Below are 15930 nucleotides of genomic sequence, written 5' to 3'. Positions count from 1 at the left end.
CTTGGGTCCTTGCGCTTGCACAGCAGGCGGCCAAACCACTGAGCTAAATCCCCGGCCCCTAATTGTTTTAAATTATAGAAATCATGACATTTCACTCATAAAAATCTGAGTAATTATCTATGAAAGAAGGGTAGGTCTTTATTCACTATCACAATTCCATTATCACATCTAATACAAATGATATAAATCCTGATTTGGGTCACCTTTCCAGCCCAGATTTAGAATGGGCTCAACTAAGTTAAGAAACAAATAAGATCCCTTCAGGCATTGCATTTAGTTGTTTGGGCTCCTGCAGCTTTTAAAATCTAGAATTTTCTCCCACCACTTCTTCCCACCCTGGCATTGGATTAATGAAGAAAAACAGGCCAGTTGTTCTGTGGAATGCTATCCAGCTGTGTCCTCTCTCTGATAAGTATATCTCCATGAAGACCAGGCCCCCTTCTGTTTTTCCTTTTGTTTTGTTTTGTAACGGGATGGGAGGCAGGCACCAGAACCACTGAGCTAAACGCCCTGCCCCCCTACTTCTGTTTTGCTCATTGCTTTTCCCAGTGACTAACACTATTGGGACACAATGCATAGTTCATAAATGAATGAACACCCATTTTACAGATGAGAAAGATGAGCCTCAGGGAGACACACCTAGAGCCTCTGAATGCTAAACCCAGTTCTTCTGGCCGTAACCACCACCCTCTGCAGCACTGCTGTTGGTCGGCCTGTCCAAATAAGGACAAGGGCTGTGACTCCCCATCACTTCCTCGGGTCTGGCATGCCTCAGGTGAACAGTAAATGATGAATAAGTGAATGTGTGGCAGGCTCCACCCACCTTGTCCCTTGGCTTGCCACACCAATGTGACAGTCCCCAGCAACACCTCCTGGACTCACACCATTGAGCAGTCCCCTCTCACGCTGAATAAGGCAGACTTGTGTAACCAATGGATTGTTACAGAAATGATGGAAGGTGCTCCCATGGCTAACAACACTATACATCTATAGATTCTTTTTTTGTTTGAGACAGGGTCTCACTATGTATTCTGGGCTGGCCTCGAACTCACTCATGGCAATCCTGTCTCATCTTCCCAAGTGCTGGGGTTACAGGTGGGAACCACCATGCCCAACCAGATCCGTAAGATTCTTTTTTTGTTTTCAATACCAGGGATCGAACTCAGGACTTTTGGATTGCCAGGCAGGCATGGTGCCACTGAGCTAAATCCCTGGCCCCATAGATTCTTTCTTGCTGTCCTGGGCCCTCACTTTGGGGTATGTTACTACTCAAGTGGCCTTGAGAAAGAGTTCATGTGGACTGAACTGAAAAGTCTTGCCAATCTGTTGGGAGCAATGCTACATAATTTTAGGGAAAAATCATTTGATTAGGTCTAGTTCTCCTGCCCACAGCCCAGCTATGGAATTCTGAGACATAATTCCATTTTGGCCCCCAGTCACAACTGAGACCTCAATGATCCTGTGATCCTGTGATTCTCCAGGACAAGATTACACCAGGGGAAGACATCCTGGGAGGAACAAAATCTTCATCTACTCAGTTCCTCATTGTTCTTGGATTGTTACATCTTGTTTACACCAATGTACTGAACTCTGCACAAGTCATTTGTTACATCTGTTTCTCCTGATGTACTGAATAAAAGGTGCGGTAAACTGGGGGCTTTCATCTTTGCTGCCCAGAGCAGCACTGATCAGGCCCAGAGCTCAACTTCTTCTCAAAGTCTCATTTTTTCTACCTTTCCTGTATAATAAGTTAATTTGCCTTGTGCTGCTGTGGCTTGCAGGAAGACTAGGATTTACTGCAGGGGTTCTAGTAACGTCCCCTTTCCTTGTTCCCTACACCAATCACTGTATGAGGATTCATCCTTCCTCCTCCTCCCTCTTCCTACCCGCCTTCTACTTCTACTTCTTTTTTATTGTGAATTGAATCCAGGGCTTCACACACGCTAGGCAAGCACTCTATCACTGTGCCATATCCTCAGCCCTTAAAAAAAAAATTTTTTTTTTGTACTACGGATCGAACTCGGGACCTTCAGCTTGTGAGGCAGGCAGCAGAACCACTGAGCTAAATCCCCAGCCCTAAAAAAATTTTTTTATTTTGAGACAGGGTTTCTTTAAGTTTCTCAGGGCTTACCTTGAACTTGCAGTTCTCCTGCCTCAGTCTTCTGAGTAGCTAGGATTATAGAGATGCACTACTATGCATGGCTGAGGTGGCCACACATCTTCGAGGTGGCCCTTCTTAAGAGCCCCAGTCAAGCCAGATGATAAAGCCCCAGATGATACCTTTGCTGTGACCTCGTAAGAGACCCTGAGCCACCCAGCTAAGCTGCTCCCAAATGACTGCTTCTGGAAATATCATTTGCTGTTTATAGCTGCTAAGTTCTGGGGTAATTTGTCATACAGCAAAAGATAACTCATACAGGCGTATGTACCTTGGTGCCCATGTCCTTCCTCAGCTGCTTTACAGACTTCTTCCAGTCATCCTCATGGGTTGAGACCTTCAACAGCATGCCCTAGATCATGGTGTTCAGCTCCATTGCCACGGTCTCCAGGTCAGCCCTGCCGGCCTTGCCTGCCAGTGCACTTCTGTTGGCTTTCTGGAGAGATAGGGAGTTCAGGGGTCAGGGATGCTAGGGTGGGAGCAGGACCAAGCTGGCATATGTTCCAATCCTTTTGGTCATTTTTTTCTAGTTAGAGGCACTGATGTCTAGCCTTGGTTTAAATTCAACTTTCCAGTCTACCCTGACTCAAAAACAACTATAGGATCTAAGCTTAGGTTTTCCTATGACAGGGCAGTTGGTGCCTGATTTTTAAGTTCACATAACAGAATGCTGTTGAACATAGGAGTGGATGGGACAACTTTTGAGAAGCTTCTCTTGTCTCTCTGTATGGAAAGAAGCAATTCTGGGATGCTCGCTGGCTGGCTTTGCCTGGTGATCCCATTTCCCTGAGTGGGATAGCTGGGGCTCAGGACAGGGGAAGGGGAGGCACAGGCCCCTCAGCTCACTCACTTCTTTCAGTTCCTGCTCCATGGTGCTTTTATTCACCTTGCTCTGCTCCAGGAATTTGATTTGAGCCTGGAGAATCTAAGCACAGAAGAACCAAAAGCATGTCAGCCATTCTCACAGCCTTGAGGATAGTGTCAACTTCCTGCCTCTACCCTTGTCCCATGCCAGGAGGGGACCACAGGAAGATGGACAGAATGCAGGTGGGTGCATTAGAAGGCTCTGGCTTACAGGCTCCAGGTGCCCAGAGCAAAGGGAAGGAATGTGAGACTTTGGTCCCCTTGGAAGTGACAGCAGAACTTTCCTGCTCCAGGAGGCAGACCCAAAGGAAGCATAAACCATTGGTGATGATTTGGCCCCTTAGATTTTAAGTCCAGTTTACCTCATCTGATCTGTAATGAGGTCCCAGTGAGAACTCCAGTCTATCATTAACTGAGCATTTCTGTTGTTTTAAGACACCCAGTTTATGACAATTTATTACAGCAGCCATAGGAAACTGATAAACCCAGTAAATGGCAGAACTGGGATTCAAATCCAAATGTATCTGCATTAGTGATAAGGAAATTTTAAAAAATAGAAATAAGAAAAATGTAGACTGAGAAGACTTATATTTGTTTCTAGGGCTGGGGATGTAGCACAGTAGTAGAGTACTTCCCTAGCAGGTTAGGAGAGTGCCCTGGACTCCCTCCCAATACAGAAAAAAGAAATTACACACATTTGCTACTATTTGTAGGAAAAAGGGAAAGATTATATGTAAGAATATATGCACATCTATAAATATATGTGAGGGCTGGGCATGGTGGCACATGCCTATAATCCCAGCACTTGGGAGGCTGAGGCAGGAGGATTGCTGTGAGTTCAAGGCCAGCCTGACAACATAGTAAGACCCTGTCTGGGAAAAAAAAAAAAGAGAAAACAAATATATGTGAGAATATATGTATATAAAATATCTCTGAACGAAATCACATAATAATAACAGCATTGGTTTCTTCTGCCAAGGAAAGGAGTGAGGGAGAAATTCTCACTTGTCTTTGCTTTTTAATATTATGATTTTGAACAACACAGTTTTATACAATAACTATTAAAAAAGAAAAGAGCCTGGTGTGGTGGCACATGCCTGTAATCCCTGCACTAGGAAGGCTGAGGCAGGAGGATCACTGGGAATTTCAGGCCAGCCTGGGCTACGTAGTTCAAGGCACGCTGAGTTACATAATGAGACATTGTCTCAAAAAAAAAATAATACCCTGGTACCAGGAAAAATAATAATAATGCAGAACTAATGTAGGAATAAGCAGATCAATAAGAGAGAAAGACCATTGGTAGGAATTTAGAATTTAGCAGATAGCTGTTGTAGGAGTATGAATGACCCATAAATGATATTAGGACAACCATCTGAATTACAAAAAACACTGGGTCCAATAGTAGCCCTTAAGATGACAAAAATAGCATCATTTCACAGATGAAAAAGCTGAGTTAAGCTAGACATAGTGACACATGCCTGTAATCCTAGCACTACGGAGGCTGAGGCAAGAGGATCACCAAAAATTCATGGCCAGCCTAGGCTATATTAGTGAGTTCAAGGTCATCCTGAGCCACATAGCAAAACCCTGTCTCAAAAACAAAAACAAAAAAGAAAAAAAGAAAAAAGGAAGAGGAGGAGGAGAAAAAGAGACTGAATTAAGAGCAATAAAGTGACTTACATTGTACATCTAGTGACAAGTGCAGAATGGAGCAAGAGATCATGACTATGTCTCAGGGTCTTCTCTACCACACCACTGACATGCACAACTCAGCAGGTCTGTTATGTCACTGTCCAGGAAGGCATATATGTGACATCCATGCTGGTCCATCTCAAACACTCCACATCACAGATTATATCAGTTGCCCTCAAGGTCTGATGTGGTAGGGGAATTTATGGACAACTTTGTTCTCAGTGCTTCTGGGGGAGAAGTTTGCATCCTAGACTTCCTTGTTGTTAACCAATAACCAACTTATTTTTTCTTTTTTTGTACTGAGGATGAGCCCAGGGCCTCATGAATGCTAAGACAAGAGCTTTATCACTGAGCTATATTCTGCGGGCTTTTTAAATTTTATTTGATACAGGTTCTCACCAAGTTGCTTTCCTCCACCCCAGAAGGTTAAGCCTTCATTAGTCTAAGCTGGTGTCCTTTTCTTCATTAACTGTAAGCATTTAAGATTATGTACTTCCCTCTCAGTATCACTTTTGCTTCATCTCATAAGTTTTGATATAGAGTATTTTATCCCTAGTCACAGCTATATATTTTCTGGGTTTCACAAGTACTTCTTTGATTCATGAGTTATTTCATTTCCAAATATACAGGTTTTTTTCGGTCTTTTTTTGTAATTATTTATAAATTAATTGTATTGTGGTCAAAGTATGTGGTTTCTTTTTTTTTTTTCAGTACCGAGGATTGACCTAGGGACCTTGCGCTTGCGAGGCAGGCACCGGAACCACTGAGCTAAATCCCCGGCCCCGTATGTGGTTTCTATGGTATACCAAATCGCTGAAACTTGTTGAGACTTGCTTTGTGCCCTAGTTTGTGATCAATTTTCAAAACTTTCTTGTATGTGCTTGAGAAAAAAGGCTATTCTGCAGTGTTACAGATGCATTCATCAGATTAAATTTGTTCTTTTTTTGCCGGGGATTTAGCTCAGCAGCACTGAGCCTGCCTTGCAAGCACAAGGTCCTGCATTCGATCCCCATTCCAAAAAAAAAAGAAAAATTATTTTTTTGAGACAGTGTCTCACTCTGTAGCCCAGGCTGGCCTTGAATTTGAGGTGATCCTCCTGCCTCAGTCTCCTGAGTGCTGGGATTACAGGCATGTGCCACCAGACCTAGCCTCTTCACTTTTCTCTCCTTCTTTTCTTTGTAGTACTACGGATTGAACCTAGGGCCTTTACTCTGAACTACATAATGAGCACCCCCCACACGCTTTTTTTGTGGTACCAGGGATCGAACTCAGGACCTTGTGCTTTTAAGACAGGCGTGGTGCCACTGAGCTAAATCTCCGGCCCTAATGAGCCTTTTTTATTTATTTATTTTGTTCATTCATTCATTTGTTTGAGACGAAGTCTCCCCAAATTGTCCATGCTGGGCTCAAAACTTGCAATCTTCCTGCCTCAGCTTTTCAGAGGGCTGGGATTAAGGAGTGCACTACCACACCTGATTTGTCTCTTGTATTCTGTCATTTTTCTTTTTTCTTTCTTTCTTTTTTTTTTTTTTTTGGTACTGGGGATCAAACTCAGGACCTTGTGCTTGCGAGGCAGGAGACCAAACCACTGAGCTAAATCCCCAGACCAATTTTTCTTTTTTTTTTTTTTTTTGGTACCGGAGATCGAACTCGAGTCCTTGCACTTATGCAGTAGGCGGCGAAACCACTGAGCTAAATCCCCAGCCCTCAATTTTTCTTTTTAATACATATATTGAGACCATGTTAGGTATACACTAACCTAGATTGAAGATTTAATAATTTCTCAATGGCTCTTTATCTGCAGTGACCCCTGACAATATCACTGAGCTACTGCACGCTACGTCCAGACTTCTTATATAAAATAAACTATTTTCTTTATGGTTTAAAGCAATTTCCATCGACCTTTGTGTTAACTAGAGTCAAGACATCCTAACACAGCGTCAGTGTCGCCTGGCTTAACATCTCCCAGACTCTTGAACCGTGCTTACTGCTACGCTGAAACTGTATTAGTTATCTATTGCTGGGTAGCAAATTACCTCCAAACCCAGTGGCTCAAAACAACAATTACTGTCTCAAACTGTTTTTGTTGCCCAAGGATTCAGGGGCAGCTTAGCCAGCAGCTCTGGCGCAAGCTTTCTTCGAGGCTGCAGTCAGTATGCCAGCTGTGACTAGTTGTCTGACAGCTTGCCTGGGGCGGCACCTGATTTCCACAGGCTCAACTTGCAGGGCTAACATGTCTGTGTGGGATCCTCATGGGAGGACTCTGTCCCCCTGCTGCATGTCTCCACAGGGCTACTTGACTATCCTCTAAACACCATGTCTCATTTCACAGAGTGTGTGATCCAAGAGGGAGCAGGGCAGGGGCTGCTGTATCTTTCAAGGCTGCTTCTGAGGTCACATATCATTTCTGCAATATCCTATTGGTCACACAGATCAGTCCTATTCGGTGTGGGAGGGGACCACACAGTTTCAAGGGCTCTGATACGTCTCTAAGTGGCTGGAATTTTTTTTTTTTTTGGTACCGGGGATCGAACTCAGGTCCTTCTGCTTGCGAGGCAGGCGGCGGAACCACTAAGCTAAATCCCTGGCCCAAAGATTAGTTTGTTTCTGTTTTTGTTTTTTTGGTACCGGGGATTGAACTCGGGTCCTTGTGCTTGCACAGCAGGCAGTGAAACAACTGAGCTAAATCCCCGGCCCGTAGCTGGACTATTAAACAGCTGTTCTTCTCTGCAATGATGGAGAACAGCACAGAAAAGGTGCCATCTGTTCCACTGGGACAGACAGAATTTTCTCCAGGGATGGAGAGCTTCTTCAAACAGTCAGCTTTCTTGTCACTGGCAGAGCGCAGAGTAGGAATGAATGCTTTGTTCAAGTCTACAATGTGGTAGGGAGGACTTGTAGCCAATTCTCAAGATAACATCAGCAGCTGCCTACTGGTTGTGCAGCTTCCTGGACAAGCCCCAATTCATACTGGCATTCACTAGTTTGCAGGGAAGGACTGGAGCAGAGGGCAGCAGACGGGGAGTTGATGGCATTTGGTGAAAATCGCCAGGGACATGTCTCTCAGCTTGATTCTTGTACAGAGAAATATGCCCACAGGGGTGTGTGAACATCTAGAAATGGAGATAAGCTCAGTTCACACCATCAGTCCATGCCTGGGGGATGTCCAAAACCCTCTTCAAGGTTTAGAGGAATTTTGAGGTCCTATGGTCACCTGTGCTCTGATGCCCCTCTCTGTATTTGTGGCTCCTCATTTTCTTCATCTGGGTACCCACCCACCCAGAGACTAACCCCAAAGCAAACACAAATTCAGGTGGTTGCGTCCAAAAAGACGGTGCCACATAGGGCAAAAGCTTTAATATTATGAGTTAGACGTTCCTACCCCACTCCCCCATAGTAGTGATTGAGCCCAGGGCCTCACATATGCTAGACAAGCACTCTAACACTGAGCCACACCCCAGTCCTTTTTATTTTTTATTGTATTTTGAGGCAGAATCTTTCTAAATTGCCCAGGCTAGCCTAGGCAAGGAGGACTTACAATCCTCCTGCCTCAGCTTCCTGAGTAGCTATAATTACAGGCATGTGGACATTCCTATTCATAAAAAAAAAAAAAAAAGCCTAGAGGCAACCCCTGTTCTAATTGCTAGCTCCAAAACTTAGATTTGCCTGTTCTCGGACTTCATGTAAATGGTATGTGCTCTTGTCTGCCTGGTTCCCTCTACTCAAGGTAACTTTTTTTGTGTGTTTTTGTATGTGGTATTAGGGATGGAACTTAAGGCCATGTTCCTGTGAGATAAGTGCATCATCACTGAGTTACAGCCTCAGCCTTTAAATTTTAAAAAAAATTTTGAGACACAGGGCTGGGGATTTAGCTCAGTGGTTTTGCTGCCTGCTGCACAAGCGCAAGGACCCGAGTTTGATCCCCGGTACAAAAAAAAAAAATTTTGAGACACAGTCTCACTAAGTTTCCCAGGCTAGACTTGAACTCAAAATCTTCCTCCCTCAGCCTCCTGAATAGCTAAAATTACAGATGTGTGCCACTGTATCCAGCTTCAACATAACTTTTTTTTTTTTTAGAATCAGGGATCAAACTCAGGTCCTTGTGTGTGTGAGGCAGGTGCGGTGCCACTGAGCTAAATCCCCAGCCCAAACATAACATTTCTGAGATTCACCCATATTGTTGTACACACTGGTTGTTCACTTCTATTGGTTGTTCAGTAATGTTCCACTGTATTGATGTGACATAGTTTTTTCATCTATTTGTCTGTTAATGGACATTTGGGTAGTTTCTAGTGTTTTGATTATTACAAATGCTGCTGCTATGGACATTTCTGTACAAGTCCATGGAATACCTGGAACTTTCATTTCTTTTGAGTAATTGCTGGATCATAGTTAGTGTATAGTTCACTTATGAAAACTACCAAACACTTTGTAAAGTGATGTGCTATTTTTTCACTCCCACCAACAATGAATAAGAGTTTCAGGGGCCGGGGATTTAGCTCAGTGGTTCTGCTGCCTGCCTCACAAGCGCAAGGGTCCAAGTTCGATCCCCGGTACCAAAAAAAAAGAGTTTCAGCTGCTCCATATTCTTGTCAACATTTGTTATTGTTGGTCAGTTTTGCTTTATCTATTCTTGTGAGTATTAAATAGTAATTTTTTTTTTGAGACAGGTTGCTGCAATGTTGCCCAGGCTGACCCTGAACTCAAGATCCTCCTGACTCAGTCTCCTGAGTAGTTGGAATTACAGGCACGCACTGCCATACCTGGCTTTATTATGGTTTTAAAGCCAGTCCTTTGTCAGATATATTCCAAATATTTTCCCTTAGTCCTGTGATATCCCATTTTCTTTTATCTCTTCCTCCTTTTTTCTCCTCCTCCTCCTTCTTCTTCCCCTCTCTCTTTCCTTCTCCCTCTCCCTCTCCATCTCTCTCTATATGGGATCAAACCTCATACACACTAGGCAAGCTTTCTTCCAAGGAGCTATACTCTAGCTCATATAGTTTCATTTTTTTTTTTTTTTTTTTGGTATTGGGGATTGAACTTGGGACCTTGCACTTGTGGGCAGGCGGCATCACTGAGCTAAATCCCTGGCCTTTTCATTCTTCCAATAGTGTCTTCTTAAGATTCTCCCAACATTTTACTGTGTAAACTTTGAAACACCCAGAAAAAGTGACATAGCTGTATAGGGTATGTTCATTTTTATTACAGTTAACATTTCCCTGTATTTGCCCTGTTATCTACATCTATTTTCCCATTCCTTTCTCCATCTCTTGATCTTTTAAAAAATGCACTTTAAGTGTGTATTTGACACCAGTGAACTTCACTTTAAATGTTTAACATGCACCATTAACTAGAACTCAACATTTGTGTCCTAAGAAATTTTACCTAACTCAAGTTTATAAAGATATTCTCCTGTGTTTTCTTGCAGAAGCATTATAGTTTTAGCACTAATATTTATGTTTGAGCTCCATCTTTAGTAATCTTAGGTATGGAGTGCAGTAGAAGTCAAGGTTCATTCCTTTTTATATGGGTATCTACCTGCTCTGAGCTGACACTCTTAGTAACTTGTGACCAGCTGCAAGGTCTCATCTTTCTATCCCAAGTGGTTTATAAAGGTTTTTTCTCTACAAAGACAACCTCCCCATATACCCCAGCAGAGCACAGTCATAAACACACACTGTATAATCCCATATATGTGAGCTTAAAACAGGCATCATTAATCTAGGGTAACAAGACAGAACACTGGCTACCTCTGGACAGTAGTATTTCCTGGAAAAGGGAAATTTTTTTTTTTTAATTTTCTAAGGGAATGGAACTATCTCATCTTGACTGGAGGGTGGTCACATGAGCATACAGTTAAGAATTAACTGAGTTCTTATACTTCAGCCATGGGCATTTACTGCATGTAAATCATAGTTCAGCTAAAAACAAACATCTGCCACCACCCTACACACAAACAGAAGGACCTGGGTGGTGTCTGTGTTGTTGGTGGCTGTATTACCAGTCTCTAGAGAGGCTTGGTGCAAAGTGAATACTCAGTAACATTTGCTAAATGAGTTGATGAATGACTGGGAGGATTTCATACAATACCTGTTATGTTCCTAGCTTTTCCACACAGACACTAAGGTAAGGCAATGACAGTTGTGTTTCGTCATGGATTCAGATGCTTCAGCAGAACCACAGCCTCCTTTGGGGCTCTGCTAGAGAGCAGCGTTGCTCCTCCCTTGCAGCATATATTCATTTACAATTCATTTAATTAATTATGTGTTGTATACAAAGCCCTTTTCCAAATTCTTTCAGGACTTTTTTTTCCTGTGGTACTGGGGATTGAACTTGTTCTAGGAAAGCACTCTACCACTGAGCTATATTCACAGCCCTTCAAAAATTTATTTTTATTTTGAAACAGTCTCTCACTAAGTTGCCCAGGATGGGGTCAAACTTTAATCCTTCTGCCTCAACCTCCCAGAGTGCTGAGATTATGGGTGTGAGCCACAGTGCCTGGCAGGTTAACTTTTACAAACAATTCAATCTTGGGCTGGGGATTTAGCTCAGTGGTTCTCCTGCCTGCCCAGCAAGTGCAAGGACCCAAGTTCAATCCCCGGTACCAAAAAAAAAAAACCAATAAAAAAAGCAATTCAATCTTGTTGTTGTTGTTTGCCAGCACTGGACTTTTTTTTGTTTTGTTTTGTTTTTTGAGACAGGGTCTCGGTTTGTAGTTCAGGCTGGTCCTGAACTCACTATGTAGCCCAGGTTGATCCTGAACTCACTATGTAGAACTCCCAGTGATCCTCCTGCCTCAGCCTCCCAAGTGCTGGGATTACAGGCATGAGCAAGAATGCATGGCTAGGATTTTTGTTATTGTTGTCATTTTGTTTTTTGAGACAGAGTCTCACTATGTGGTCCAGGCTGGCCTTGAACTCCCTGTATAGCCTAGACTGGCCTTGAAATCACGATGATTCTCCTGCCTCAGCCTCAAGTACTAGTATTACAGACATGTGCCACCACGCCGGGGCCAGTACTGGGATTGAACCCAGGGCCTTCACACTGAGCTTCATCCCTAGACTTTTTTTTTTTTTTTTTTTGGTACCGGGGGATTGAACTTGGGTCCTTGCGCTTGCGCAGCAGGCAGTGAAACCACTGAGCTAAATCCCTGGCCCCTTTTTTTTTGGGTTTTTTTTTAGTACTGGGGATCAAACTCAGGACCTTGCACTTGCAAGGGAAGTGCCTCTGAGCTAAATCCCCAGCCCATGCATCCCTAGACTTTTTAATTTTTTTTTTTTTTTTTTTTGGTACCGGAGATCGAACTCGGGACTTGCATGGCAGGCGCCGGAACCACTGAGTTAAATCCCTGGCCCAAGATTTTTTAAATTTTGAGACAAGGTCTTGATAAGTTGGCCAGGCCAGGCTCCAACCTGAGATTCTCCTGCTTCAGCCTCCCAGAGTGCTTGGATTATACACATGCACCACCATGCCTGACTATTTGAGATGCTTCACAGTAACAATTTTTTTTTTGTGGTACCAGGGATTGAACTCGGGACCTTGCACTTGCGAGGCAGGTGCCACAGTAACAATTACTGGAGGTAGAGCCCAGAGTTGGGAGGGGACAAAGGGGCTCATAAAGGTCTGAGAATACAGCCCCACATATCCTCCACCCCGACATGTCCCCATTCTGCCAAAGAGAGCAAACTTTCCCTTCCGTGCCCACAACTGAACCTACAAATTGGTTCCTCCTTTAAGAGTTCTTTTCCCTTTAAAATTATCCTCTGCACATCCCAGCCTGATTACATTGTATGATGACCTCAGGAGGGAGTGAAATGCTTGTTTTTAATTGAAATGTAATTTACACAAAGTAAAATGTCCTCTGGTTCCTCAACTGTCAGTGCAACCTCCCAGCCCTGTTCTGGAAAACATTTGCCCGTCCCAGACGGCCCAGGCCTCCAAACCTTTAAGTTATCCAGGCGAGTCTGGATCTTTTCTACTGCCCTATCGAGCACTATGTAGTAATTCTTCATTGTCTCTAGTTGGGTATCCCAAACTCTCTCCAGTTCTTTTTCCTAAGGGGGAAGACACAGACATCTGAGGCCTCTGCTCCTGAGATTGGCATGGCAAGAAGGGGACTGAGGTCAAGAAGGTGCCAGACTTGTGCACTCCAACTTGCCACCTTAATAGCTACTTGAGATGCCCATTAGAGGAAATCATGCAGTCACTCACCCCCTAGGACCCTGTACCAGCCCCATCTGTCTCAGGCTGTCCGATTCACTTCTCTAGTCTTCCCCTCAGCCACAGAACAGATGTTGTCTCTGGAGGGTTATAGGGTATAGGGGTCAGCCCCCAGCATCCCAAAAGCCATCATCTTCTCAAAAGCTCCTCTCTGCCAAGGACACTGACCTTTAGCCTAGATTTCTGGAGGTTGTTAACCTTTTCCTCCAATAGGTCCACTGCCATTCCAATCCTGGAGGCACCTGCCATGTCAACTGAAAGCAGAGGGGAGAGGCTGTCAGGGGCGGGGATGAAGAAAGACTGGCTGGCACTCCAGCCACTTGTCAGGATGCAGCTAAGGCAATGCTGTCCCACAGAAATAGAGCTTGGGGTCCTTGGAGGTAATGTTAGATTTTCTAGTAGCCATATTTTTAAAAAATACGTGGAATTAATTTTCATAAAATATTTTACTTAACCCAATATATCCCAAGTAGTATCACTTTATTTATCCACCCCCCCACCCCCCTGCCACCCCGGTACTAGGGATTGAACTCAGGACCTTGCACTTGTGAGGCAGGTGTGGCACCATTGAGCTAAATCCCCAACCCGCATCACTTTAATATATAATTTTTTTTAAATTCTGGGGTCAGAGATTGAACCAAGGTCTTCCCATGTGTTATGTCAACATTCTGCCACTGATCTTCACCCCCTAAAATTAATAAACATTTTTACATTTTTGGTTTTGAAGTAAGCCTTCCTTGTCTGGTGTGCACTTCATATGTAGGGCACATCTGAATTTGGACTGGCCACATTCAGTCCTCTACACCACACATAGCTTGTGGTGACCATTTCAGACAACAAAAGCCTAAAGAAGTTCCTCCAACACTTACTACCCAACACTAAGAAATGACCTTGAACAAAAACTATGAACCATATTAGTTTAGTGTGTGTGAGTGTGTGTGTGTGTGTGTGTGTGTCTGTGTGATGTTGGGGATTGAATCCAGGGTCTCACACATGGTAGGTAAGCACTCTGCCACTGCGCTACACCCCAGGCCTGAAGTATCTTAAGTTATTCAAGTCTATGCAGTGTATTATCTCTCCTCAAGATTAAAAGGGAGCAATGTTTCTCAGCCTTTTGGCTAAAATCAAGTGAAGATTAAAAAGGGTTATATGTAGCAAAAGAAAGGCCGAGGGTAATTTTAAAAAGTGTTCTATATCAGTTACACCTGAGTAGCTGGAGAGGCCAAAAACTATAAATAACACAACCAAGAATGTAAGAAAAACTGTAGCCAGACAAGGTTTCAATCCTGTCTAGTTTTCTTAAAAAAAACTGGCAGCTAGTTGGACGTAGAATTTAGGCTATTGCTTCATGTTTTAAATTTAAATTTATTACTATCCTAATCATAGCTGTACCTGTATTCGAGGATATATTTCAAGGAGATATATATATATACATATATATATATATATATATATTTTTTTTTTTTTTTTTAAAGACAGGGTCTTACTGTGTAGTTGAGGCTGGTCTTGAGCTCACTATGAAGCTGAGGCTGGCCTCGAACTTGTGGCGATCCTCCTGCCCCAGCCTCCCAAGTACTGAGATTACAGGTGTGTGCTGCCATACCCGGCTTCTTTTTAGCTATGTGATTTCATTTTTTTTCTTGGATTTGTGAAATAGCACTGCTTATCAGAAGGCAAACTAGGGTTGTTGTGACTTTGGTGAACTCAGCTATTGTAGTTCTCAGAGAGTAAAAACACAAGATGATGACTCAAAAGAGTACAGGGCAATGGATTGCAAAGTAGGTTCCCCGGGTTCACAACTTCAGCATCAGTATTGCCTGGGATCGAATTAGAAATGCAAATTCTTGGGACTGGGGGTGCAGCTCAGTGGTAGAGTGCTTGCCTAGCATGTATGAAACCCTGGGTTCAATTATCAGAACTGAAAAGAAAAAAAAAAGATAAACGAAATTCTTGGGTCCTACCCAGATCAACTTAGTCAGAGCTCTGGGAGTGGAACCCAGCAGTTTGCTTTACAGAGCCCTCCAGAAGACACTGGATTGGGCACATGTTGAGGATGGATCATTCTTTTCTTTTTGTTTTGTTTTATGAGACACAGTCTCACTATGTAGTTCAGGCTGGCTTTGCACTCACTGTTAGCCCAGGCTGGCCTTGAACTTGAGGAAATCCTCCTGCCTCAGCCTCCTGAGTGCTGGGTTCACAGGTGTGTGTCACCATGGCCAGCCTGTTCTCCTTTCATAAGGTGCATGTCCCCACCATGGGCTGGGCACCCAGAGGGAACTGTGGTCTCTGAAGAGGCATATTTCTGCCTTGTATTTGCTCTTAATTGCCACCTGACCTCTGGATTTTGCTCAGTGGTCATTTTCTGGCCAAGTCACACTTACCAACACACTGTATAGGACCATTTTATGAGCAATATAAAAGGAGTTTTTTCTTTTTTCTTTTGGTACTAAGATTGAACCCAGATCCTTGAGCATGGCATGCACTCTATTACCAAGCTACATCCCTAGCCATTTTTATTTCACTTTCAGACAAGGTCTCACTAAGGTGCCCAGGCTGGCCTCAGACTTGGAATCCTCCTGTCTCAGCCTCCCAAGCAGCTAGAATTATAAGCATGTGCCACTGCACCTACGTTGAAAAGGAGTTTTGAAGAATAATTTTCACATGCAGTTTTCCTCCTTAAGTGCCAACTTCAGACCCTAACAGTCCCTCTTCCCCAAGATAAGACCTCACTGTACATTCACAGTAAAATTATAAACTAGTGTTGGGCATGGCAGCACATCCCTGTAATCCCAGCAACTCAGGAGGCTGAGGCAGAGGGACATCAAGTTTAAGGGCAGCCTAGCCAATTTAACAAGATCCTGTCTCAAAGGGGAAAAAAAGGGGTTGGGGGGCCGGAGGTTTAGCTCAGTGGTGCGAGTGCCTGCCTGGCAAGTGCAAGGTCCTACATTCAATCCCTGGTTCCACAAAAAAAACTGGTTGGGGATGTAGCTCAGGAC

General features: G+C 43.6%; 1 long non-coding RNA gene across 1 annotated transcript in view; it reads right to left on the bottom strand.

The window, feature by feature from the left end:
* LOC101702390 (uncharacterized protein C16orf96) overlaps positions 1 to 15930 on the bottom strand; it is a 42709-nt gene that overhangs the window by 9621 nt on the left and 17158 nt on the right. The window contains exons 5-8 of the long non-coding RNA XR_015447881.1: positions 13103 to 13188; positions 12658 to 12768; positions 3009 to 3083; positions 2430 to 2594 (exon numbers count right to left, since the gene is read on the bottom strand). This is a non-coding gene — a long non-coding RNA (uncharacterized protein C16orf96). The remainder of the gene's footprint in view (positions 1 to 2429; positions 2595 to 3008; positions 3084 to 12657; positions 12769 to 13102; positions 13189 to 15930) is intronic.

The sequence above is a fragment of the Heterocephalus glaber genome, unplaced genomic scaffold (assembly GCF_053883595.1).
Source record: "Heterocephalus glaber isolate CG9 unplaced genomic scaffold, H.glaber_assembly_v1.0 deba00001781, whole genome shotgun sequence".
Classification (NCBI taxonomy): domain Eukaryota; kingdom Metazoa; phylum Chordata; class Mammalia; order Rodentia; family Bathyergidae; genus Heterocephalus; species Heterocephalus glaber.
Note: the sequence above shows the minus strand (reverse complement) of the source record. Positions and strands in the feature narration are given on the sequence as shown.